The 25,438-nt window shown below is 43.6% G+C and overlaps 1 protein-coding gene across 6 annotated transcripts in view; it reads right to left on the bottom strand.

The window, feature by feature from the left end:
• The window catches only part of GALNT11 (polypeptide N-acetylgalactosaminyltransferase 11), a 73,883-nt gene extending 49,828 nt beyond the window's left edge, over window positions 1-24,055 (bottom strand). For 5 of the 6 annotated variants that reach the window (XM_064275073.1, XM_064275075.1, XM_064275076.1 and 2 more), the window contains exon 1: window positions 23,887-23,988. The gene's annotated coding sequence lies outside the window, so the exon portion shown is untranslated. The other variant, XM_064275074.1, reaches the window with a different exon arrangement.
• Between the last annotated feature and the right edge of the window lie 1,383 nt (window positions 24,056-25,438).

The raw sequence follows: 25,438 nt of genomic DNA, 5'->3' as shown, positions 1-25,438 counted from the left end.
TAGAATGTAAACAAATGGAGAAAAAACAGGCTTCTTGTCTTTGTCTCTCTTAAACTTAGAGAAATTAAGTGAGTTGCTATAAGGACACACAGCTAGAAAGAAGAGACACTGAAATTTGAACTCACATTACCTGATGCCAGAGCCCATGTCCTTCATCACTTTTTTCAACCATCTGTCCAGAACAGACCAATGATTTCCTGTATGCCTTTCTTTAAAGGGAAACCCTGGTGGTGTAGTGGTTAAATGCTACAGCTGCTAACCAAAGGGTCGGCAGTTCGAATCCACCAGGAGCTCCTTGGAAACTCTATGGGGCAGTTCTACTCTGTCCTATAGGGTCGCTATGAGTCGGAATCGACTCGATGGCACTGGGTTTGATTTTCTGGTTTCTTCTTTAAAGCACGTAAGTCATCCAGCAATTCTTTAGCATAGGTTTCTGATTCCAACAAGATTAAAGATACCAGTAACCCTTCCCTCAGGGTTATCGACAATGACCACATGCCTACATCTGCATAACTACCAGGCGTAACTATTAACAGCTCCCACCTTTCACTCTACAAAGTGCCCTGGCTTGTACTCAAAGTGCCCTGGCTTGTACTCTCTCTACATACCCTGCTTTTCCAGTTTAAGGATGCCATTCAGTGTGAAAAGATTCCTGGGAGGCTTTTCCAAGGAGACAGAGTAGGTACCACCTGTGAATCAAGACTGAGGAGTGCTAGCGAGAGGCTCTGCCCTGAAGTGCCCACCCTGCCAGAAATTACAGAATCATTCTTTTAGGTCTGGAAAGCTTACCTTGTCTTTAAGATTTTTTTATCTTAATGGATTTCCATCCAAATAGTTGTATCCTTTTTTCCAACCAAAATTTTTGGCACCCCAGCATATAAATTATATAAATGTGATTAAAGACAGTGTAATTCTTCCTTTGTTAGAAAAACACTTACTCTCAGCTGAATACCTGAAAATCACTGATAAAATTAGGAGGGAGGGAAAAACACACACATCTACTGTGAGGACACTGAGTCTCAGATCATTACTTAGGGTGGAAAATTTGTTTAAAAATTAGCTTATCCTGCCTGGGCGCTATTAATCTCTGGATTGTTATCTTCCACCAGTTTTCAAAATTCTCAGGCACCATCTCTTCAAATACTGCTTCTACCCTGTTCATTCTCTCTCCTTTCTTTCGGGGACTTTAATCACGTTAGACTTTCTCAAAGTATCCTCCGTATTTCTTACTCTGCAGCATCCTCCATCCTTTTCCTCTCTCATGCTTCATTCAGGGACATTTCTTCCGATCTTTTAGTTCATTACTTTCCATCTAATCTGCTGTTTATCTATTCAATCCTTAATTTCTCAATTCTATTTTTTAGATCTAGCATTTAATTGGTTCTTTTTCAAATCTGCTGTGTCTCTTTTTATAATTTCCAGTTCCTTGCGGAAAAAGTTTAGGCTTTATTTCCAGGAATATAGTAAATGTAACTGTTTTATAATCTGCCTGATAATTCTGTTACCTAAAACAACTGTTTCCACCGTCTGTTATGTGTGTTGGTTCTTGTTCAGGTTGTCTCCTTACATGCCTGGTAACATCTGTGTGCTAATTAGATTGTGTAGACAACGTTTTGAAAAATCATGCCAGAAATGCTTTGAGGCCAAGGATGACGTTCTCCAGAGAAAACTTTTACCTGCTTCTTCTAGGTGCCTGAGGTCACTAGCAATCTGAGATTATCTTAATTGAATTCCACATTTCAGGTAGGCTGAACCACCCAGATGAGTGGTGCTGGGCTTCTGTGCACAAAAAGTCTGGCACACGGCCTCTTCACTGGTATGTGTGCCTGCAGCCTTTCAAGGTCCCAACGTGAACCACAGTGGGTTCACCAGGATTCTCACCCATGCAAGTCCTAGTCTGACATTTTTGTTCCCCCAGCCCTGGACGCCTGTCAACCACAATGCTCAGACTCTCAGCTGCCTCTTTCAAAACAACGCCCTGGGCAGAGGCAGCCCCAAGTAAGAAAGAGGCTCACCTGCTTGGGTTTCTGTCATCTCCCAGACCTCGGCCCAGTAATTCTTCACTATGTTGTAAGCTCTTTGATGTTTTCCAGGAGAGTCAAAAGTATTTTGTCCACGTTATTTGTTTGTCTTTAGCTGGAGGGTTGAGCTAGACTACCTGCTCTGCCATTACCTGAAGAACAAGCCCAGGATTATTTTCCAAACTGCTGCTTTGCATTTAAGACCATTAGCAGTGTTACAGAATCTCGGGCCTTTTTCAGAAAACTCATTTCTGAGTATAATCTATCACCCGAACAGGTTTAGAAAGCTGACTAAGCTGAACCAATGTGGAAAATGCCCAGTTTCTACCCTAAGTCGATGTGCTGTTAAAGCTGCAGCAAATCAGTACACAAGACACTGCTGTCTGCATGCCCTCTTGAGAGGAATTCCCCGCTTACCATCTTAGTGCCTAACTTCAGTTATCAGCATCTGCATCATGCAGGGCAGGCCACAAGTGTGGGGGCATTTATACCCCCGGGGCAGCCTCAGGGCCCTGGTAGTGCAGCGGTTAAAGGAGTCAGCTAGCTGGTTACCGAAAGGTCAGCAGTTTGAACCCACCGGCCACTCTGTGGGAGAAAGATGTGGCAGTCTGATTTCATAAAGATTACATACTTAGAAACCCTATGGGCAGTTCTATTCTGTCCTATAGGGTCCCTATGAGCTGCAATCAACTTGATGGCAACGAGTTTTGGTTTGGGGCAGCCCTTACCTGTGACCTGACAGAAGTGGCTGTAAAAACACCCCAACTCATTAAAGACCTAAATGTTAAATCTAAAACTAGAAAGTTCCTGGGAGAAAATTACGGGACCTAAATGCACAAACAGCAGAAGACAAATTTGATAATTGGGACCTCATAAAAATTAAACACTTATGCTTATCAAAACTACAATGTGACGCCGTCTCACCCCAGCTAAAATGGCACTGATTTAAAAAAAAATAATAAAAAGAGATAACAAATGTTGGCAAGGATGTGGCAAGATTCCAAACAAAAAACCCGCTGCCGTCAAGTCGATTCCGACTCATAGCAACCGTACAGGACAGAGTAGAACTGCCCGATAGAGTTTCCAAGGAGCACCTGGTGGATTCGAACTACCGACCTCTTGGTAAGCAGCCGTAGCACTTAACCACTATGCCACCAGGGTTTCCATGGGGAGATTGGAACCTTTAAATCCACTGCTGGTGGGACTGAAAAATGGTACAACCATTGTGGAAAACGGTGCGATGCTCCTCAAAAAAAACTTATGATCCAGCTCGCCCACTTCCAGGTATACACCGTAGAGAGCTAATAAAAGAGACACGGACAGTCCTAAGCACAACTATATCCACTGCAGCTTTATTCACAATAGCAAAAAAATGGAAACAGCCTAAGTGCCCTTCAGAAGATGAAGGGACGGGCAAAGTGTGGTACATACATACAATGGAATACTACACAACCATAAGGAACAATCACGCATCTGCAAAACATAAAATAACATGGATGGATCTGGAGGACATAATGCTAAACGAAAGAAGTCAAGCACATAAGGACAAATATGCTGTATGATCCCACTTTTATAAGAAGAATAGATATTATATAGAGACCAGTACTCACCGGTGGTCACCAGGGATGGGTTAGGAGGGGGGAGGGGAATCACTCTCTAGATCATACATAGCTTGTTACTTCTGGTGATGGGAAAAGTAGCATCAAATATGGGTGTAACGAGCACAGTTTGATCAAAGTAAATGATGCCACTAAAAAGCGCTCAAGAGAAAAAGATGTTTCTGCTAAGAATATGACATGTATAATTTGACAACAACACCGACCATATCCAAAAAACAAAGTGTATGATCACCTATGTATGCCTATAGGCATATATGTGTAGGGGTAGGTACAGGTGTGTACGTATGCGTGTACGCATAAAAGTATATGTATGTATACATACAGATATGTGTGTGCACGCATATATATTCACAGATGACACAGTTACAGATATTTCTCAGACATAACAAAACACCTTGCAGGGCTGGTTTTCTGGGTTTGAAGGTTTAGGACCTTAATCTCACAGGCTTAAGTGCTTAATTTCAACTTAGTCAACTGTCATAATATAGTTCACAAAGTTCATGTTCTGCATCCTGATGAGGTAGTAATGGCCGGGGCCTTAAAACCTTGTGAGCAGCCATCTAAGATACAACTACTGGCATCTACTCATTAAGAGCAAAAGTGAAAGAAGGAAACCAAAATCTCAGAAAAGAAACTAGGCTACAGGTTTAACAGCCTACATGAGCCATGGCCTCATCTACACCGAGACCAGAAGAGCTAGATGGTGCCCAGCTACCACTACTAACTGTTCTTTCTAAGCAAGGCCACAAAAGAAGGACCCTGATAAGACAGGAGAAAACTGTGGAACAGAACTCAAATTCTTAAAACACCCAGACTTACTAGCCCAGTTAAGACTAGAGGAATCCTTGAGACTATCACCCCAAGACATTCTTTAAACCTTGAACCAAAACTATCCAGAGGTCACCTTTTAGCGAAATAATAGATTGGCACACAAAATAAAGAATACTACCTGTGAGTACAGTGCTTCATTAAAAACCCACCTATAATGAGACCAAAAGGTTAACAATTATGCTAAAGCAAAGATGAGATGAGATAAAGGGGCTGGGAAATAGAGTACTGGAAACGGAACAACCAGAACGTAATTAAAGAGAATGCTGACACATTGTGAAAAATATGACTAAGGTCACTGAACAATTTATACAGAAATTGTCAAATGGAACCTAAACCTTTCACCCAAAATATAATAAAGTATTATTTAAAAAATAAACAAACAAAAACACCCTAGCTCCCTCACACACCTCTAGCCCCAGGAGGAACAACCTGACACCTGTACTCTCCACCAGCTCCCAGAGCTTCCTGGTATGATTAAGCTCCAGCTGCCCACAGTGGAAAGTGACTTGAAAACATACCCTTTACTGGTTGGCTGCCTTTCCTACTATGTCTGACTGCCTCACTCCCGTGCTCGTGTCCTGGGATTACCACGCAGCCTCTACAACTTCGCGAGCCATTTCCTTGACATAAATCTCTCTCTGCATACACCATATACACATACATGCATACATACATATAGACACACACACACAAGCTTCACTGGTTTTGCTTCTCTACAGAACCCAGTCCAAGACAAAATGAAACAATAAAACTTGGCTTACAAAAAAAAGAGGGACATAAATCAAATCTAGATGCAGTACCAGAGCCCTGGAACCTATGCATCTAGTTTGCTCAAGGTGGTAACAAGTCATAAAATAGAAGTTCAAAAGAATGAAACTTCTAGTTTCAGCTCTAACCTGTAAAAGTGCTCAGAAGCCATCGTTCTCATCCTCACAACAAGAAAAAGCTGGACCAACTAAAAATCAGCAACTTTTCTTGGATTTATCAGAAAATTGAGGTTTCAGGGCAATCTGCTACCTGAAACCTGGAGAGAGACAGCTGGAGCAGAAGCTGCTAGAGCCATAGCCTGGTGCTGGAGGCGGAGTGTAGACTAGTGTGAGTGAGAAACTCCTAGAGGTACAGGCTCTGGGCCCTCACACCTGTGGACTTTACCTTTGGGAACCCCACCAAGGTCTTCACTGTGGCAATCCAAGAAAGATCCGTTCCTGACTTTGGCAGAGGGAGAGGAAAAGTAATCACTATGAAATATCCCTAGAGCCTTCTCCACCAGAGCCTTCTCTATATCAAAGGTGCACAGACATATGCTCCAGGGGAGCACAGAGTTTTATCCTAGTTAGGGGAAGGGCATTCCTCCCATTCCAGACCCCCCTAGGCTTTCTGTCACACTAAGGAAGAAAAAAATAGTCAACAAAGGTCAGGGCTTTAAGGGTACAGATTGGGAACTCTGCAGTCAGTGAGGGGAGAAGGGTGTGGTGGAGAATGTGACAGAGAAAAGGGGGGTAAAGCTATATCATTGGAGAAACACTTGGGAAGGTCCAGGTCCAAGACATAGGCCCACTAAAAGACTAGGAAGATTATCCAACCCTTATCCTCCCTCACACCTTACTACCACACCAATAGGGCTGCAATATAGTAACACTGGAGTCCAGCTGAAAGAGCTACAAGATACAGACTTTCTGGGGAAGAATACTTAGAGAATCCCAAAGGCAAGAGGCAAGACAAAAACAAGAATTTGTGCAGGCTTTACCCTCCTGACTCTGGCACCTGTCGCTACAGCAAACATTAAATACTACCAAACTCCTAGCCAGATTACCGTAAATCCTCATACACCAATGGTCTATTTACCTTAGTTCCTAATACTTGAAATCTGTCACGCTTTTAGCAAGAAATTACAAGGCATATCAAAAGGTAAGAAAAAACAATCCGAAGAGACAATCCTCAAAACCAGCCTCAGATATGACATAGATGTTGGAATTGGCAAGCAGGGAATTTAAAATAACTATAAGGAGCCCTGGTGGCACGGTGGCTAAAGTGATCAAATGCTAACTGAAAAGGCAGCAGTTTGAAACCACCAGCAGCTCTGCAGGTGAAAGGTGTGGCAGTCTGCTTCTGTAGAGGTTTATAGCCTTGGAAACCCTATGTGGGTCGCTATGATTCGGTGGTTTAGATGTGAAGATTTCTGTTTTCTTTATGTTGAGGTGTAATCCATACTGAAGGCTGTGGTCTTTGATCTTCATCAGTAAGTGCTTCAAGTCCTCTTCACTTTCAGCAAGCAAGGTTGTGTCATCTGCATACTGAAGGCTGTTAGGTCTTCCTCTAATCCAGATGCCACACTCTTCTTCACATAGTTCAGTTTCTCAGATTATCTGCTCAGCACAAAGACTGAGGAAGTATGATGAAAGGACACAGCCCTGATGCACATCTTTCTTGATTTTAAACCCTTGTTCTGTTTGAATGGCTGCCTCTTGGTTCCTTATGAGCACAGTTAAGTGTTTTAGAAATCCCAGTCTTTACATGTTATCCATAATTTGTTATGATTCACATAGTCAAGGGCCTTTGTATAGTCAATGAAACACAGGTAAACATCTTTCTGGTATTCTCTGCTTTCAGCCATGATGCATCTGACATCAACAATGATATCCCTTGTTTCACGTCCACTTCTGAATTCAGCTTGAGTTTCTGGCAGTTCTGTGTTGGTATACTGTTGCAACTGCTTTTGATAGGGATTTAATATCCAGAGTATTTCAAGATATCCTATAACACAATTTAAAAAATTGGCAAAGAAACTGAACAGACATTTCTCTGAAAATGATTATACAAATGGCCAATAAGAAATAAAAAGATGTTCAATATCATTTGCCATTACCAAAAAACCAAACCCACTGCTGTCGAGTTGATTCCAACTCATAGTGAACCCTACAGGACAGAGTAGAACTGCCCCATCGGGTTTCCAAGGCTGTAATCGTTACGGAAGCAGACAGCCACATCTTTCTCCTGTGGAGTGACTGATAGGTTCGAACTGCCGACCTGCTAACCGAAAGGTCGGTGGCTCGAATCTGCTACCTAGGGAAATGTAAATCAAAACCACAATGAGATACTACTTCACACCCCCTAGGATGGCTATTACAAAAAAAAAGGAAAATAAGAACAGTTGGTAAGGATGTAGAAAAACTGGAACCCTTGTCCATTGCTGGCTGGAATGTAAAACGGTGCAGCTGCTGTAGAAAACAATATGGTCATTCCTAAAAAAGTTAAACAGAGAATTAGCACATAACCCAGAAATTTCACTCCTAGGTATACACCCAAAAGATTTAAAAGTAGGGACTCAGATACCTGTACACCGATTTTCACTGCAGCACTATTCACAACAGTCAAAAGGTGGAAACTACCCAACTGTCCATCAAGAGATGAATGGATAAAATAAGATGTGGTATATACATACAATGGAATATTACTCAGCCATAAAGACAAATGAAGTTGTGATACATGTTACAATATGGATGAACCTTGAAAAGATGATGCTAGCTGAAATAAGTCAGACACAAAAGTACAAGTACTGTGTGATCCCACTTACATGAAATACTTAGAATAAGCACATGCATAGAGACAACAGTAGATCAGTGGTCACCAGGGGCCAGGAGGAGGGAGGCACAGGGCAGTTATTACTTAATGGGTACTGTTTCTGTTTGGGGTGATGAAAAAGTTTGGGAAATAGTGGTGATGGTTGCACAATGTGACCGTAATTAGCGTTACTGAATTGTACACTTAAAAACGGTTAGAATGGCAAATTTTGTTACATATATTTTATCACAATAAAAATTTTTTAAAACTTTATACTGTAAACTCCACAGGTACCACTAAATTTTTTTTTTTTTAAAAAAGAAGTATAAATGATATGATATGTGACAGGCAGAATAATGGTCCCCCAAAATGCCCCCGTCCTAATCCCCAGAACCTATGAATGTGTTAGGTTACATGGCAAAGAGGAATTAAGGTAGCAGATGGAATTAGAGTTGTTAATTAGGTGACCTTAAAATAGGAAGATTATCCTGAATTATCTAGGTGGGTCCAATGGAATCACAAGAATCTTTAAATGCAGAAGAGAAGGTGCGAATGAGGCGATATATGAGACTCCATCTGCTATTCCTGGCTTTGAAAACGCAGGAAAATGGCTACGATCCAAGAATTGTGGGTGGCCTTTCCAAGCTGAAAAAGACAAGGAAATGGAGACTCAGAGCTTCCAGAAGGGAATACAGTCTTGTTGACACTTTGCTTTTAGCCCAGTGAGACCCATTTCAGACTTACAGTTTCTGATCTCCAGAGCTGTAAAATAATGAATTTGTGTTATTTTAAGCCACTGTTTGTATTGTTACGGCAGCAATAGGAAACCAATGCACTCTTAAGCAGAGATAAAGTTGAATCATATAAAATGCTCAATTAAAAAGAAACAAAGAAAAAAGCAAGGACTAGAAAAACAGACACAAACATGGAAGATACTAATCCAACTACACAATATCGTTTTGTGAGCAATCTAAGTAAACTAGTTAAAAGAGATTGCCAGAGTAGGCAGAGATTCTCAGAACAGGCAAAAAAAAACAACCGAACAAGACCCAACTATATGTTGTCTACAAGAAATCCACTTTAAACATAAAGACTTAGATGCATCAAAGTAAAGGAACGGAGAAAGATGCCATGATAACACTAACCAAAAGAAAGCTGGAACAGCTATACTAATTTCACACAACACAGACTTCAGAACAAGGAAGATAATCAAGGATAAAGAAAGTCGATGATAAAGAGGTTAATTCTCCAGGAAAAACATGTTAGTTGCCACTGAGTTGATTCTGACTCATGGCAACCCCGTGTGTTACATTGTAGAACTGCTCCATAGGTTTCCTTGGCTGTAATCTGTTAAGAGGCAGATCGCCAGGCCTCTTCTTCTGTGTTACAACTGTGTGGGTTTGAACTGCCAACCTTTAGGTTAGCAGTTGCGTGCTGTTTGCACTACATAGGGACCTTAAGAAAAACATAACAATATATGTAATTCTAAACATATATGCATCTAACAAGAGGACATCAAAATACATGAGGCAAAAACTAAAAGAAATGAAAGAAGAAATAAACAAATGTACTATTACAGTAATTGATTAATCAAGCAGGCAGAAAATTAGTAAGAAAATAGACGACATGAACAGCACTATCTATCGACTTAACTAACATTACCAAACACTTCGTCCAACAACAGAACACACATTCTTCCCAAGCTCACGTGGAACATTTACCAAGACAGATCACCTTCCAGCCATAAAACACACATTAACAAATTTAAAAGAACAGAAATCGCATAAAGTATGTTCTAAGAACTCAGTGGAATTTAAAACAGAAATTAGTAACAGAAAGATAGCCAAAAAATCCCCAAATATTTGGAAATTAAGCAAAACCAAACCCACTGCCATGGACTCAATTCCGATATACAGCGACCCCAAAGAACACAGCATAACTGCCCCATGGGGGTTCCAAGGCTGTAAATCTTTCCCATGGAGCAGCTGGTAGGTTCAAACCACGGACCTTTGGGTTAGCAGCTGAGTGCTTTAACCCCTGGGCCACCATAGCCCATGGGCCTAAAAAGAAATCTCAAGAGAAATTAAAAAATATTTTGAACTAAATGAGAATGAAAATACAATTTATTAAAATTGGTGGGATGCAGAGAAAGGCGTGCTTAGGGGAAAATTTATAGCATTAAATGCATATATTAAAAAAATATAAAATTAATAACCTAAGTTCACACCTTAGGAAACTAGAGAAAGAACAACAATTTAAGCCTAAGGCAAGCAGAACAAAAGAAATTATAAGAGCAGAAATCTATAAAACTGAAAGCAATAGAGAAAAATCAACAAAATCAATAGCTGGTTATTTGAAAAGATGGATAAAAGTGATTAACTTCTAGCCAAACTAACCAACAAAGATGCGAAGACTCAAATTACCAATACCAGGAATAAAGGAGAGGTCATCATTGCTATAGGGTCGCTATGAGACGGAACAGACCCGATGGCACCTAACAACAACATCGTTACTGATCACAAGGACCTTAAAAGGATAATAAATATTACAAACAACTCTCTATGCCCACAAATTTGAGACCTTAAGTGAAATGGAACAATTAATTGAAACTACCAAAATTCACACAAGGAAAAGTAGATAATCTGAATAGCCCTAGATCTATCAAAGAAATGGAATCAATCATTAATAACCTTCCCGAAAAGAAGGGACTAGGTGGTTTCACTGGCAATTCTGCCAGACATTTAAGGAAGAAATTACATCAATTTTATAAATCTGTTTCAGAAAATAAAAGCAAAGAGAATACTTCCTGATTTATTTTATGACATCAGCATTATCCTAATACTAAAATCAGATAAAGATATTATGAAAAACTACAGATCAATACCTCTCATGAGCATAAAAATCCTCAACAAAATATTGGCTAATGAAATTCAACAATTTATAAAAAGAATCATATATCAAAACCAAGTGGGATAAAACCAAGGCTGGTTCAACATTCAAAAACCAATCAATGCAATCCACCGTATCAACAGGCTAAAGAAGAAAAGTCATACATATGGCCATATCGATTAATGTTGAAAAAGCATTTGACAAAATCCAACACTCATTTATAGGGGGGAAATGCTTAGCAAACTAGGAATATTGAGAATTTCCTCAACTTGATAAAGAACATCTTAAAGAAAAAAAAAAAAACAAAACTATAGCTAACTGTGGTGTTGGCAAAGAATACTGAATATACCACAGACCGCCAGAAGAATGAACAAATCTGTCTTGGAAATATAGCCAGAATGCTTCTTAGAAGCAAGGATAGCAAGAATATGTCTCACATACTTTAGACTTGTCATCAGCAGGAACCAGTCAGTCCCTGGAGGATATCATGCTTGGCAGAGGGTCAGTGTCATGGATAGAACTATGTCCCTCAAAAATGTGTGTATCAATTCGGCTGGGTCGTGATTCCCAGTATGGCGTGATTTTCCTGTATGTTGTAAATCTTGCCTCTATGATGTTAAGGAGGGAGGGTGGGTGGCAATTGTGTTAGTGAGGCAGGACTCAATCTAAAGATTGGACTGTGTCTTGAGCCAGTCTCTTGAGATATAAAAGAAGAGAGCAGAGAGATGGGGATCTCAAACCACCAAGAAAGCAGTGCCAGGAGCAAAGCGTGTCCTTTGCACTCAGGGTCCCTGTGCTTGAGATGCTCCTAGACCCGTGGAAGACTGATGAGAAGGCCGACAGAGAGAGAAAGCTTTCCCCTGGAGCTGACACCCTAAATTTGGACTTTTAGCCTACTTTACTGTGAAGAAATAAATTTCTTTGTTAAAGGCATCCACTTATGGTATTTCTGTTACAGCAGTTCTAGATGACTAAGACAGAATTTGGCACAGAGAGAGTGGGGTGCTGCTCTAAAAGATACCTAAAATGTGGAAGCGGTTTTGAAACTGAATGGCTAGAGTTGGACAGCAGCAGAAGACTAGAGCAGCAGAGAATCTGCGGTGGCAGTGACAGAGAAGCAGCAGCAGCAGAATCAGGAGGCCAGAGTAAGATGGCGCTAGAACCGACCCACGGAGCGAGAGAGCTGAGTACCTGCGTGCAGGGAGGCTCCCTGGTGGTGTGGGGTGCCTCCAGGAACCTACCCGTGGAGCTACAGAGCTTTGGAACACTTGCCCCAGCAGGGCAGATGTGAGTGTGAGGCCTGAGAAGCTGAGAGGCCAAGAAACCAGGAAAATAGAAGCTGAAGAGACATGGAACACAAGAAGCTGAGCTGCCTCAGAGGTTTCAAGGGTGGAGCCACGGCCTCTGGTGTTTCTAAGGGTGGAGTTGCCACTCAGATGGATGAGGAGAATGGTGCACCTAAAGCCGAGGGAGCAGAGTTGCTGTCCCAGTGGGCCTGGAAGGCAGAGCTGAAGCCCAAACCCAAGGGGCCTCCACTAAGAATCTGGAGAGTGTGGCCAATACCTAGAGTCTGGAGGGCAGGGCCATTGTGTAAAGTGATTTTGTCTAATTCACCACACAGATCTAATAGCTTTTCCTTTTGAAAGAACTTTCTCCTATCTATCTGATCCCTCCTCCCTGTGCTTCATTAACAGTTGATTTCCCTGGGCCTGAGATAGGTCCTGCTGCATGCCCTGAGCCATTCTCCTGGCCTTGGAGAAGGAACAAATTAACCAACAGGGGAAAAATACTCTGCCAACTCCCCTAAACTGGAAACTCAGACCAGAAGCGGCTCCAGGTAGGTACAAGTGATCCAGATTTTGTCTTTTGCCCCTGCATGGATCCAGGTGCCTCAACTACACCAGATAAGATCTGGCTATTACATTGCGAGGGTGAATCTATCTATTTGAGGCCTGACTCTAACTGTTTCAGCTGTGGAGAGGCAGATTTTGGATGTCTGATGTTGCCCTGCCTTTAAACAAGGCCTTCACCTACCCACAGCAGGGGCCTGAGGACTGGAGGCTCCATCCATGCTACCTAACCACCTGCGAAAGGGCTCCAAGGATAAGTGGTACCTACCAGCCCTTACAGGTAAAAGCATTGGGTGCCTATGGTACGGCTGCAGAGCCCACCCACCAGAGCGCTCTGGAGAACAGGGACGTGCCTTCCTCACAGACACTCAGGGGAAGGCTGTCAGTCCCCTGCCTTCCTCAGAGTGTGACCCCCTGCTGCTACCAGAAACGTGTGCATACACCAATCACCACTGCTCCTCTAAGACAGTAGGTAAGAGCCTACACCACACACTAGGTGACCAACTACGAGGACACCTGAGGTGAATTTATACAAGGATAGTGAATGGACTCCTAGGCTCGTATACCTGGTAACAGCTCTAGCCATTTGGTAACTGGTGCTTCAAAGGCTCCAATAATCAAGTTAGCTCACTCTAGTAGTCTATTTGGGTATATCAAAACAAACAAAACAAAGCAAGAAAGTGAGCAAACATAAATATAAATTAATAACTTACAGACGGCTCAGAGACAACAGTCGATATCAAATCACATAAAGCAGCCCATGATTGCTTAAACAAACTCCCAAAACAAAGAATCAAGGACCCTACTGGATGAAGATATATTCCTGGAACTACCAGATAGAGAACACAAAAGGTTACTATAAATTGTCTCAGAGAACACAGAATTATTTTCCAAGCTTTGAGGGCTAAGGTAGTGCACTCTGCTGACTTGCTTGGTGCCTGTCATCCCTTCTCTTTTTCCAGTTTCTCCCACTTGTAATGGAAATGACTAGCTTGTGCCTGTTCTGCCACTGTACCTTTGGAAATAGGTATCTCGTATTCTAGATTCAAAGATAAAGAGGAATTTCTGGATTTTGGACTTGGAGTTAAGACTTTTGCTATGGTAAGATGGGGTGGATACGTTTCGCATGTTGCAACGCTAAGATTTTTTGGAGGCCAAAGGGTGGAATGTCATGGATTGAATTATGTCCCCCCAAAAATACGTGTATCAATTTGGGTAGGCCATGATTCCTGGTATTGTGTGATTTTCCTATATGTTGGAAATCCTGCCTCTATGTTAGTGAGGCACGACTCAACCTACAAGACTGGATTGTGTCTTGAGGCAATCTCTTGAGAAATAAAAGAAAGAGGCAAGCAGAAAGACAGAGGGAAGAAATCAGCACCAGGAGCAGAGTGCCTCCTTTGGAATCAGGGTCCCTATGCCTGAGAAGCTCCTCAACAGGGGAAGGCTGATGAGAAAGCCAACAGGGAGGGGAAGACTGATGAGAAAGCCAACAGGGACAGAAAGCCTTCCCCTGGAGCTGACACCCTGAATTTGGACTTTTAGCCTACTTTACTGCCAAGAAATACATCTCTTTGTGAAAGCCGTCCACTTGTGGTATTTCTGTCACAGCGATACTAGAAGACTAAGACAGTCAGCAAAAAAGAGGAAGACACTCAATGATATGGATTGACAACAATGGAGCATAAACAATTGTGAGGATGGCACAGGACCAGGCAGTGTTTTGTTCTGTTGTGCGCAGGGTCACTCTGAGTCGGACCTAACTCAACGGCACCTAAGAACAACATCGTATGTCATGGTCAGAGACTAGACACTTTCCCACTAAGACTGGGAACAAAGTACGCATGTTCCCTTTCACCATTCCTATTCAATCTTATACTGCAAGTGCTAGCTGGTGCAGTAAGAGAACAAAAAGAAATAAAAGATATACAGATTGGAAAGAAATAAAACATGATTGTCTATACAGAAAATCCCAAAGAATCTATTAAATAAAAATTTCCTGAAACTAGTAAGTAAGTACAGCAAAGTCACAGATAGAAGATCAGTATACAAAAGATAACTGCTTTCCTACGGTGGTACAGTGGTTAAGGACTTGACTGATAACCAAAAGGTCAGAGGTTCAAACCCACAGAGACAGATACAGCAGTCTGCTTCTGTTAAGATTTACAGCCTTGGAAACCCCATGGGGCACTTTGATCCTGTCCTACAGGGTCGCTATCAGTTGGATTTGACTCGATAGCAACAGGTTTTGGTTTCATATATCAGCAATGAACAACTGGAATTTGAAACTGAAAAAATACTTACAATAAGACTCAAAAAATGAAACGTGTTGTTGTTGTTGTTACTGAGTTGATTCTGACCCGTAGTGACCCCGTATGACAGAGCAGAGCAGCTCCATAGGGTTTCCTTGGCTGTAGTTGATTCTGACCCGTAGTGACCCCGTACGACAGAGCACAGCAGCTCCATAGGGTTTCCTTGGCTGTAGTTGATTCTGACCCGTAGTGACCCCGTATGACAGAGCAGAGCAGCTCCACAGGGTTTCCTTGGCTGTAGTTGATTCTGACCCGTAGTGACCCTGTATGACAGAGCAGAGCAGCTCCACAGGGTTTCCTTGGCTGTAGTTGATTCTGACCCGTAGTGACCCCGTATGACAGAGCAGAGCAGCTCCACAGGGTTTCCTTGGCTGTAGTTGATTCTGACCCGTAGTGACCCTGTATGACAGAGCAGAGCAGCTCCACAGGGTTTCCTTGGCTGTAGTTGATTCTGACCCGTAGTGACCCCGTATGACAGAGCAGAGCAGCTCCACAGGGTTTCCTTGGCTGTAGTTGATTCTGACTTGTAGTGACCCCGTACGACAGAGCACAGCAGCTCCATAGGGTTTCCTTGGCTGTAGTTGATTCTGACCCGTAGTGACCCCGTATGACAGAGCAGAGCAGCTCCACAGGGTTTCCTTGGCTGTAGTTGATTCTGACCCGTAGTGACCCCGTATGACAGGGCAGAGCAGCTCCACAGGGTTTCCTTGGCTGTAGTTGATTCTGACCCGTAGTGACCCCGTATGACAGGGCAGAGCAGCTCCACAGGGTTTCCTTGGCTGTAGTTGATTCTGACTTGTAGTGACCCCGTACGACAGAGCACAGCAGCTCCATAGGGTTTCCTTGGCTGTAGTTGATTCTGACCCGTAGTGACCCCGTATGACAGAGCAGAGCAGCTCCACAGGGTTTCCTTGGCTGTAGTTGATTCTGACCCGTAGTGACCCCGTATGACAGGGCAGAGCAGCTCCACAGGGTTTCCTTGGCTGTAGTTGATTCTGACCCGTAGTGACCCCGTATGACAGGGCAGAGCAGCTCCACAGGGTTTCCTTGGCTGTAGTTGGTTCTGACCCATAGTGACCCCGTATGACAGAGCAGAGCAGCTCCACAGGGTTTCCTTGGCTGTAGTTGGTTCTGACCCATAGTGACCCCGTATGACAGAGCAGAGCAGCTCCACAGGGTTTCCTTGGCTGTAGTTGATTCTGACCCATAGTGACCCCGTACGACAGAGCAGAGCAGCTCCACAGGGCTTCCTTGCCTGTAGTTGGTTCTGACCCGTAGTGACCCCGTATGACAGAGCAGAGCAGCTCCACAGGGTTTCCTTGGCTGTAGTTGGTTCTGACCCGTAGTGACCCCGTACGACAGCGCAGAGCAGCTCCACAGGGTTTCCTTGGCTGTAGTTGGTTCTGACCCATAGTGACCCCGTACGACAGAGCAGAGCAGCTCCACAGGGTTTCCTTGGCTGTAGTTGGTTCTGACCCGTAGTGACCCCGTATGACAGAGCAGAGCAGCTCCACAAGGTTTCCTTGGCTGTAGTTGGTTCTGACCCGTAGTGACCCCGTACGACAGAGCAGAGCAGCTCCACAGGGTTTCCTTGGCTGTAGCCTTTATGTGAGCGGATCGCCGGGTCTTTCTCCCTCAGAGCCGCTGGATGCGTTCAAATTGTCAACCTATCGGTTAGTAGCTGGGTGCTTATCTAACAAAACATGTACAGGATCTGTAGGCAGAAAACACAAATACATGGGGGAAGCTCTAAATACGTGGAGAGACATTCCATGTTCACACTTAGAACACTCAGTACTGTTAAGATGTCAATTTTTGCCAGCTTGATCTTCACATTCAGTGCAATCCTAATCAAAATCCCAACAGGCTATTCTGTAGCTATCAACAAATTAATTCTAACTTTATATGGAAAGGTAAAATACCCAGACTAACCAATATAATACTTAAGAACAACAAGGACGGAGGAAACACACTACAGATTTCAACACTCACTATAAAGCTACATTAATCAAGATAGAGTGTTACTGGTGAAGTAACAGACTCATAGATCAATGCAACAGAATAGAGAGCCCAGAAATTAATACACACAAACATAGTTGCATGGTAAGGATCAGCATAAACCAAACCCCAAAATGTGCAGATTGTTCCAGTCCCCACCCTCCCACTTGCTCATTGCCAGCCGCCCCTGTGGCATTCTCTCGGACCTTAGCCATCTGGAGCTAGGTCAGAGCTCACAAGTTACGAGGACACCATACTTCAGACTGCCAAATAGGCAGATGCCAGCTACAAGTTTGGCGAGCCCACATGACACGCCAACCTTCTGACCTGCTAGCCACCAACCTGGGGCTGGCTTCCCACTACCCCTTCAGGATGCCAACAGCGAGCTTCGGAATCCACACGACATCCAATAGGACCCGCTGTTTTCTATAACCTCTTTGGGTTCAGTAATTAACTGAATGGCTCCCCGAACTCACAGGAAGTATACTATACTTACCACTACAGATTTATTACAGCCAAAAAGGATACAAATGAAGAGACACGTAGGGCGAGGTCTGCGAGGGCTCCCAATGTGGAGCTTCCACATTCCAAAGGACGCACTCTCCTCTCAAGGCAGATGTTCTCGCCAACTAGGAAATTCCCTGAGCTGGTGTTGAGGGCTTTTAGGCTCAATCATGCCTCCTAAGGCTACTTGATATTGGCCTCCCAGGTGAGTGTTTTCTGGTCTGGCCAGGCCCCACTCACAACACATTCTCAGGTGTGGCCCGGATGCCCAGACCAAGGCACCCCAAATTACTCCAAGAATTAATTCTCTGGAGCCAAGGACAAAGGCTACCTTACTTAAGGTAAAACTAGGTCCTCTACCCCACAAAGTCAATGGGTCTTTCACAAAAGCACAAATGCAATTCAATGGAGAAAGGATAGTAGTGCGGGAACAACTAACCGGACAGCCACATATGAAAAATAAGCCTAGGCACAGACCTTACACCTTTCATAAATTGATTCAAAATGGATCATAGACCTGAATGTGAAATGCACAACTATCCAAGTTCTAAAGTGAACACAGGAAAAAAATCTACGTGACCTTGGGTTCGGAAATAACTTTTTTTATACAATGCCAAAAGCATGACCCACAAATGAAAAAACTGTTAATTTTTATTAAAATTAAAAACTACTCCATGAAAAACACTGTTAAGAAAATAAAAAGACAAGCCCCAGGCTGAGAGAAAATATTTGCAAACACATATCTGAGAAAGAACTGGTAACAAAATTATACAAAGAACTCTTAAAACTCAACAGTAAGAAAGCAAACAACTCAGTTAAAAAATGGGCGATAGGGATAGCTCACCAAACACTAAAAAAAAAAAAAAAAAAAACAGCATTGCCATCGAGTCAATTCCAACTCACGGCAAGCCTACTGGACAGAGCAGAAATGCCCGATAGGGTTTCCAAGGCTGTCAATCTTTAAGGAAGCAGACTTCAGAGTGGCTGATGGGTTTGAACCACCGACCTTTAGATTAGCAGCAGAGGGCTTTAACCACTGCACAACCAGGGTTCCTTAAAAGAAGATACAGAGATAGGGAATAAGCACAGGAAAAGATTAGCATCATCTGCATTTAGGCAAATGCTAATTAAAACAATGTGATACTACGCACCTATTAGAAGTGCTAAAAAAAACTTTTTAAAAACTGAAAATACCAATTGCTGGCCAGGATGAGATCAAGAGGAACTCTCCTTCATTGCTGGTGGGAATGCTAAATGGTACAGCCACTCTGAGTGACAGTTTGGCAGTTTCTTACAAGGTGAAACAGCCATACCATATGACCTAGGTATCACACTGGTAGGTATTTATCCAACTGATTTAAAAATTCATGTGCACACAAATGTTTACTGCAGTTTTATTCATAATCCCCCCAAAACTGGAAGCAACCAAGATACATTTCAAAGGGTGAATGGATAAACAAACTTTGGTACATCCACTCAACAGAATATTACTCAGAAATTAAAAAAAAAAAAACTATCGCACCTTGGGGAAAAAAACCGGAAGAATCTCAAATGCATGCTGCTATAGGGTCGCTATGAGTTGGAATCGACTCGATGGCACTGGGTTTTTTTTTTTTAAGTGTAAGAAGCGAGTCTGGAGAGGTTACATACTATATGATTCCAATTATATGACACTGCAGAAAAGATAAAGCTATAGAGATGATAAACAGATCAGTTGTTGCCAGAGGTCCAAGGGGTAAGGGGAGGGAGAGTGTTGGACAGGTGAAGCACAGGGGATTTTTAGGACAGTGAAACTCTTCTAGTATGACACTGTAAGGGAGGATACACGAAAATGTCTATGTGTAAAAACCCCATAGAACTTTACAGAAAAAAGAGTGAACCTTAATGCATGCAAATTAAAAAAAAATTCGGAGCTTGTGGATATCCCAGAAAGATATTGAGAATGTGACAAAAAAAGAAAATCTAACTGTATCACAAATGTATGAAACAACTCACTGAAAGGACTGGGGATAAAAGTGTTGACCTAACTAACTACGGAAATGAGTGGAGCCTGTTAAGACTAAAGGCAAACAGAGATGCAGTGGTTCTCAACCAGGGGCTGGGACCTTTGGCAAGGTCTGGGAAAATACAGCAACTCCAGAGGCATGTGGAAATGCCTTCAGACATTTTGTGGAGGGGGGATGCTACTGGTATGAAATGGGTAGAGGCCAGGGATGCTGCTAAACATTCTACAATGCACAGGACAACCCCAATAACAAAGAATTATCCAGTTCTAAAATGTCAACAGCGCCAAGGCTGAAAAACCCTGCTGTACTCTGTGATAGTGGAGCTGGGACTCTGCAAACAGCGTTTAGTTGGAATTATTGATAAATGAGCCTTGAATTTTTTTTTTTTTTTGTCCTTTCAGCTTGAGAAATGCTGAGTGTGTTCCTCCCTTCTGATTTTCTAAGTTCAGGTCAGGCTTCGAGTTGCAATTCTGAAGGATTCTATGGGCAAAATATTGAACGATGCTGGAAGCATCAAAAGAAGATGGAAGGAAAACAGACAGTCACTATACCAAAAAGAACTGGTCAACGTTCAACAATTTCAGGAGGTAGTATACGATCAAGAACTGATGATACTGAAGGAAGAAGTCCAATCTGCACTAAAGGCATCAGTGAAAAACACGGCTCCAGGAATTGACAGAATGACAACTGAGATGTTTCAACAAATGGATGCAAGGCAGGAAGTGCTCATTCGTCTATGCCAGGAAATTTGGAAGACAGCTACTGGCCAAACAACTGGAAGAGATCCACATATGTGCCCATTCCCAAGAAAGGCAACCCAAGAGAATTAAGAAATTATTCAACAATATCATTAATACCACAGGTAAGTAAAATTTTGCTGACGATAATTCAAAAATGGTTGTAGCAGTACATCAATAGGGAACTACCAGAAATTCAAGCCAGGTTCAGAAGAGAATGTGGGACAAGGGATATCATTGATGTCAGATGGATCTTGGTTAAAAGCAGAGAATACCAAAAAAATGTTTACCTGTGTTTTATTGACTGTTTTAGTCATCTAGTGCTGCTGTAACAGAAATACTACAAGCAGATGGCTTTAACAAAGAGAAATTTATTTTCTCACAGTCTAATAGGCTACAAGTCCAAACTCAGGGCATCAGCTCCAGTGGAAGGCTTTCTCTCTCTGTTGGCTCTGGAGGTAGGTCCTTCTCGTCAATCTTCCCCTGGACCAGGAGATTTTCTGTGCAGGAATCCCAGTCCAAAGGATGCACTCTGCTCCCAGCACTGCTTTCTTCATGGTACGAAGTCCCCACTCTCTGCTTGCTTCCCTTTCCTTTATCTCTTGAAAGATAAAATGTGGTGCAGGCCACACCCCAGGGAAACTCCTTTTACAGTGGATGAGGGATGTGACCTGAGGAAGGGTGTTACATCCCACTCTAATCCTCTTTAACCACAGGCAGATATTATGATGTATAACACATAGGAAAATCACAAAATGGAGGACAACCGCACAATACTGGGGATCATGGCCTTCCCAACTTGACACGTATTTTGGGGGGGGACACAATTCAATTCATGACATTGACTACGCAAAGGCATTTGACTGTACGGAACATAACAAATTATAGATAACACTGCAAAGAATGGGAATTCCAAAACACTTTATTGTGCTCATGAGGAACCCGTACTTAGACCCAGAGGCAGTCGTTTGAACAGAACAAGGGGATACTGCGTGGTTTAAAATCAGGAAAGATATGTGTCATGGTTGTATCCTTTCACCATACTTACTTAATTTGTACACTGAGCAGATAACCCAAGAAGCTGGACTATATAAAGAACAACATGGCAACAGGATTGGAGGAAGACTCATTAACAGATGACACAACCTTGCTTGCAGCAAGCGAAGAGGACTTGAACCACTTACTGATAAAGATCAAGGACTACAGCCTTCACTATAGATTACACTTCAGCATAAAGAAAACAAAAATCCTCACAACTGGACCAAAAGGATTTCATTTTACTTGGATCCACCATCAACACCCATGGAAGCAGCAGTCAAGAAATCAAAAGAAGTATTGCATTTGGCAAATCTGCTGCAAAAGACCTCTTTGAACTACTGAAAAGCAAAGATGTCACTTTGAGGATGAAGGTGCACCTGACCCAAGTCATGCTATTTCAGTTGCCTCTATGCATGCAAAAGCTGGACAACGAATAAGGAAGACTGAAGAAGCATTAAGGTGTTGGCAAAGAATACTGAATAGACCGTGGACTGCCAAAAGAATGAACAAGTCTGTCTTGGAAGTACAGCCAGAGCGCTCCTTGGAAGCAAGGATGGTGAGACTTCCTCTCATGTACTTTGGACTTATTATAAGGAGGATCCAGTCCATGGAGAAGGACTTCATGCTTAGTAAGGTGGAGGGGTCAGCAAAAAAGAGGAAGACCCTGGACGACATGGACTGATACAGTGGCTGCAACAACGGGCTCAAACGTAACAATGACTGTGAAGATGATGCCAGACTGGCCAGCGTTTCATTCTGTTACAGATAGAATTGCTATGAGTCGGGGCCTACTGATGGAATCTAACAACAGGTTATAAAGATCTTTAAGGAAGCAGTTTTACAAATGTGTAAGACAAAAAAACACACAGCTCAAGAAACAGCACAGCTACTGTCAGGAAAGGATGTGGAAAGTGTTTCTTGAAGTTTAACTTGAAAAGCTCAACTGAGACACATTGAGGGTGGTTGTTGTTAGGCACCATCAAGTTGATTTCGACTCATAGCAACTCCATATGATAGAGTAGAACTGAGAACAGGTTTTTTTTGGCTGTAATTTTTACGGAAGCAGGTCACCAAGTTTTCTCCTGGACAGGTCGTTCTCCCACGGAGCAGCTGAACACTTGACTGTTTGCACCACTAGGGCTCCTTATAGAGGGTAGAGAGGTTTTTGTTTATTTTTCTTAAGGTAGAGTAGATTTCAATATATCTACAGGTAAAAAGGGAAAAAAGAGAATCTGAAGAGTCTGACCTAAATCTGTGATCTGGGGGAGAATATGACTAGAATATTCTGGTGGGTGCATAGTACGTCTAAAAGCATATTCAAAGTTATAACATCATTTTATACTTGGAAAACCAAAAACAAACAAACACAATAAAACATGATTTTTCACAATACAAAGTAAAAAGGAGTGCTGGGGCAACTCTGCCTGGGTGGTGAAAATAAAGACCTGAGCACATGAATACTCCTCAAAGCCTGAGGGTGAGAAATACCAGAATGGGAGAGTGGGGGTCTTGAAATTTTTACACTTATCAAAAAGGGCATGGGTTTTAAGAATATGGGAAATTCTACAAGACAAATGACCCAATTTTGTTCAACAAGTATACTGCCAAGAAAAAGAGCTTAAGAGGCTTATCAATCAAATGCCAAATGTGGTCCCTATCTATAGCCTGACTGGCACAAACCACCCATAAAGAGGAAAATAAAATTTTCAGACATCCAGGGAAATGTGACCACCGAATATTGTGGAAACTTAGTGTTGAGTATACAGGAGTTCATTATACTATCACCTCTAGCTTTGTGTATGTTTGAAATTTTCCACAGTCATTTTGCGGACCCAGTGGTTAAGAGCTACGGCTGCTAACCAAAAGGTCATCAGTTCGAATCCCCCAGCCGCTCTCTGGAAACCCTACGGGGCAGTTCTACTCTGTCATACAGGGTCGCTCTGAGTAGGAACCGACTCTGCAACACACAACGCTTTGACTACAAAGCACCTAACAACAACAAATTCTCTCCTTTTAAAGACTGACGAACAGTGCTCTGGACTTCATTTTAGAAAATACTGGGTGACTGCGGTATTAAGTCTTTTTCAGTCGTAAAATGCTCTGAGCTGAGGCACAAGTGGCCATGGCACTACATTTTCTGTACTCACGTGTCTCCTGCATTCTCACACGCAGGTGGCAAATTACTAAAAACGAGATCTGCTGGGAAAAAAAGAGAACCTGCTGTGTGACAGGCACCTCGGTCTGCAGCATCCTCTCAGCAAACAAACCTGCCCCAGGGAAGCGCGTCTGGACTCGTAACGCCGGGCACAGGCGGAGCAGAAGCCGCAAAGCGCGCCACTCCACCGCGGGCCGCCCCGCTCCCCTCGGCCCAGCCCGGCCTCAGGGACCACGAAGGGGCCCTCGGGGCCAGGCCTCCGCTTCCCACTTTCCGAAGGTGCCCGGAGAGGCCACGACAGAAGGAGGCCGCAGGCGTCGCCCGGGCGGAACCGGCGCAGGGAGCGCGCCCCGCCCGTGACTCACCCCGACGCCGGCAGCCCAGGACCGCGCTCTTCCGAGACGCCGACTGTGGCATCTTCCCCGCCCCGGCCCCGGCCCCGGCCTCGGCTCCGGCTCCGGCCCCGGCCCCGGCCGCACTCACCGCGGCGGGCGGAGCGGCCGCGGAGCGAGCGCCCGGGCTCAGCGCAGGCTCGGGAGGCGCTCGCGGCCGCGGCTCCGGACGACCCCCGGGCCTAGCGCAGGCTCCGCGCGCCGCAGCCCCGGCCCGCCCTCGGCACCGCGGGGCCACGTGACGCCGGCCTCACGTGACGCCGGCCCGTCCCTTCCGCGCGTCATGGCGTTCGCCGGGGTCTGCTGCTGCGGCGCGCCGGGGCCCTGGGTCCGCGTCCTCGGGGACGTTAGCAGGGACGCCGGCGCCGGTGGTTTGTTACCACGGGGCGCTGGCCTTCAAATTTCTTTCTCCTACGAAAGGACATCACTGCTTTACGATGAAAGTCTTCTAGGGTTAAGTGTTTGTGTGTGGAAAGGGAGGGCATTCTTCATCCCTTATAAATTAAAAATCGGAGAGAGAAGGGCAGCAGATGAACCAAAGCAGTGAACTTAACTGAGCTGAATGGAGCTACCCACGTTGTCCAGCCCATCTTCCCTGGGATAGACACCGTTAAATGTAATCAGCCGAAATTGAAACAAGGCTTATTCTGAGCACTTGTTCCATATGCATGTAGGGGGACCATATTGATTCCAGAAAAAGCAAACAGCTTGGAGTAAGCTAGGTACGATGAGCAGGGATGGATTACCCGATAAGGAAGGCAAGCAGGGCTTAGGGCGTCAACAAAACAGGGGCACCAGTTGTCCAAAGCGAAGATCCATAGAAGCCAAGCAGATGGGACATGTTAAATTTTCTCTTATGACATCTTTTCATTTGTTCATGTGTAATTATAGCATTTATTATGAAACAAGCATGAGCCATTGTAACCAAATTTGGTGAAAGTGAATTTTTTTGTAGTGGGAGATCAACAGACTTTGACATTAATTCTGTTTTTTAGTAGTCTAGTACTTAACCTTTTGCACCACCCAGGGACTCTGAGATGGACATCAGACCTTGCCACATACCTTAACAGGCTTGCCAGGGCATAGGAACTGCCTTGTTGTGCCACTTGGATTTCCCCTTCAGGACCGAGGAATCATTTCCCCAATTGCTGGGAATGTAGGCAACTGATAGCCCTCGGAGCCACTGTCAGGAACTTTCCCTGAGCTTCCACCCTGGTCAGCAATTTAATTCATCTTGACTGTAGTTGACAGGTATTTCAGGTGTGGGTTTCTCTTTCCTGCCTGCAGAGTCTCAGCCAAAGTGCCTACAGAGTGTCAGATCCATGTACACAAGGTGCTGCATAACATCATGTTGGTCCAAGGGATCTCATATACAGCAAAGTGGGTATGGCAGAGGGAACATTACCACAGGAGCCATTGGACCTGTCACATGGCATACTTCCCAGAAACTGCAGGTCTGACAGAGCAGCGAACAGTCTTTTGAAGGCAAAGTTGAGGTGCTAGCTTGGAGATGATACTCTGTGAG

This window comes from Loxodonta africana, chromosome 22 (genome assembly GCF_030014295.1).
Source record: "Loxodonta africana isolate mLoxAfr1 chromosome 22, mLoxAfr1.hap2, whole genome shotgun sequence".
Taxonomy (NCBI): domain Eukaryota; kingdom Metazoa; phylum Chordata; class Mammalia; order Proboscidea; family Elephantidae; genus Loxodonta; species Loxodonta africana.
Note: the sequence above shows the minus strand (reverse complement) of the source record. Positions and strands in the feature narration are given on the sequence as shown.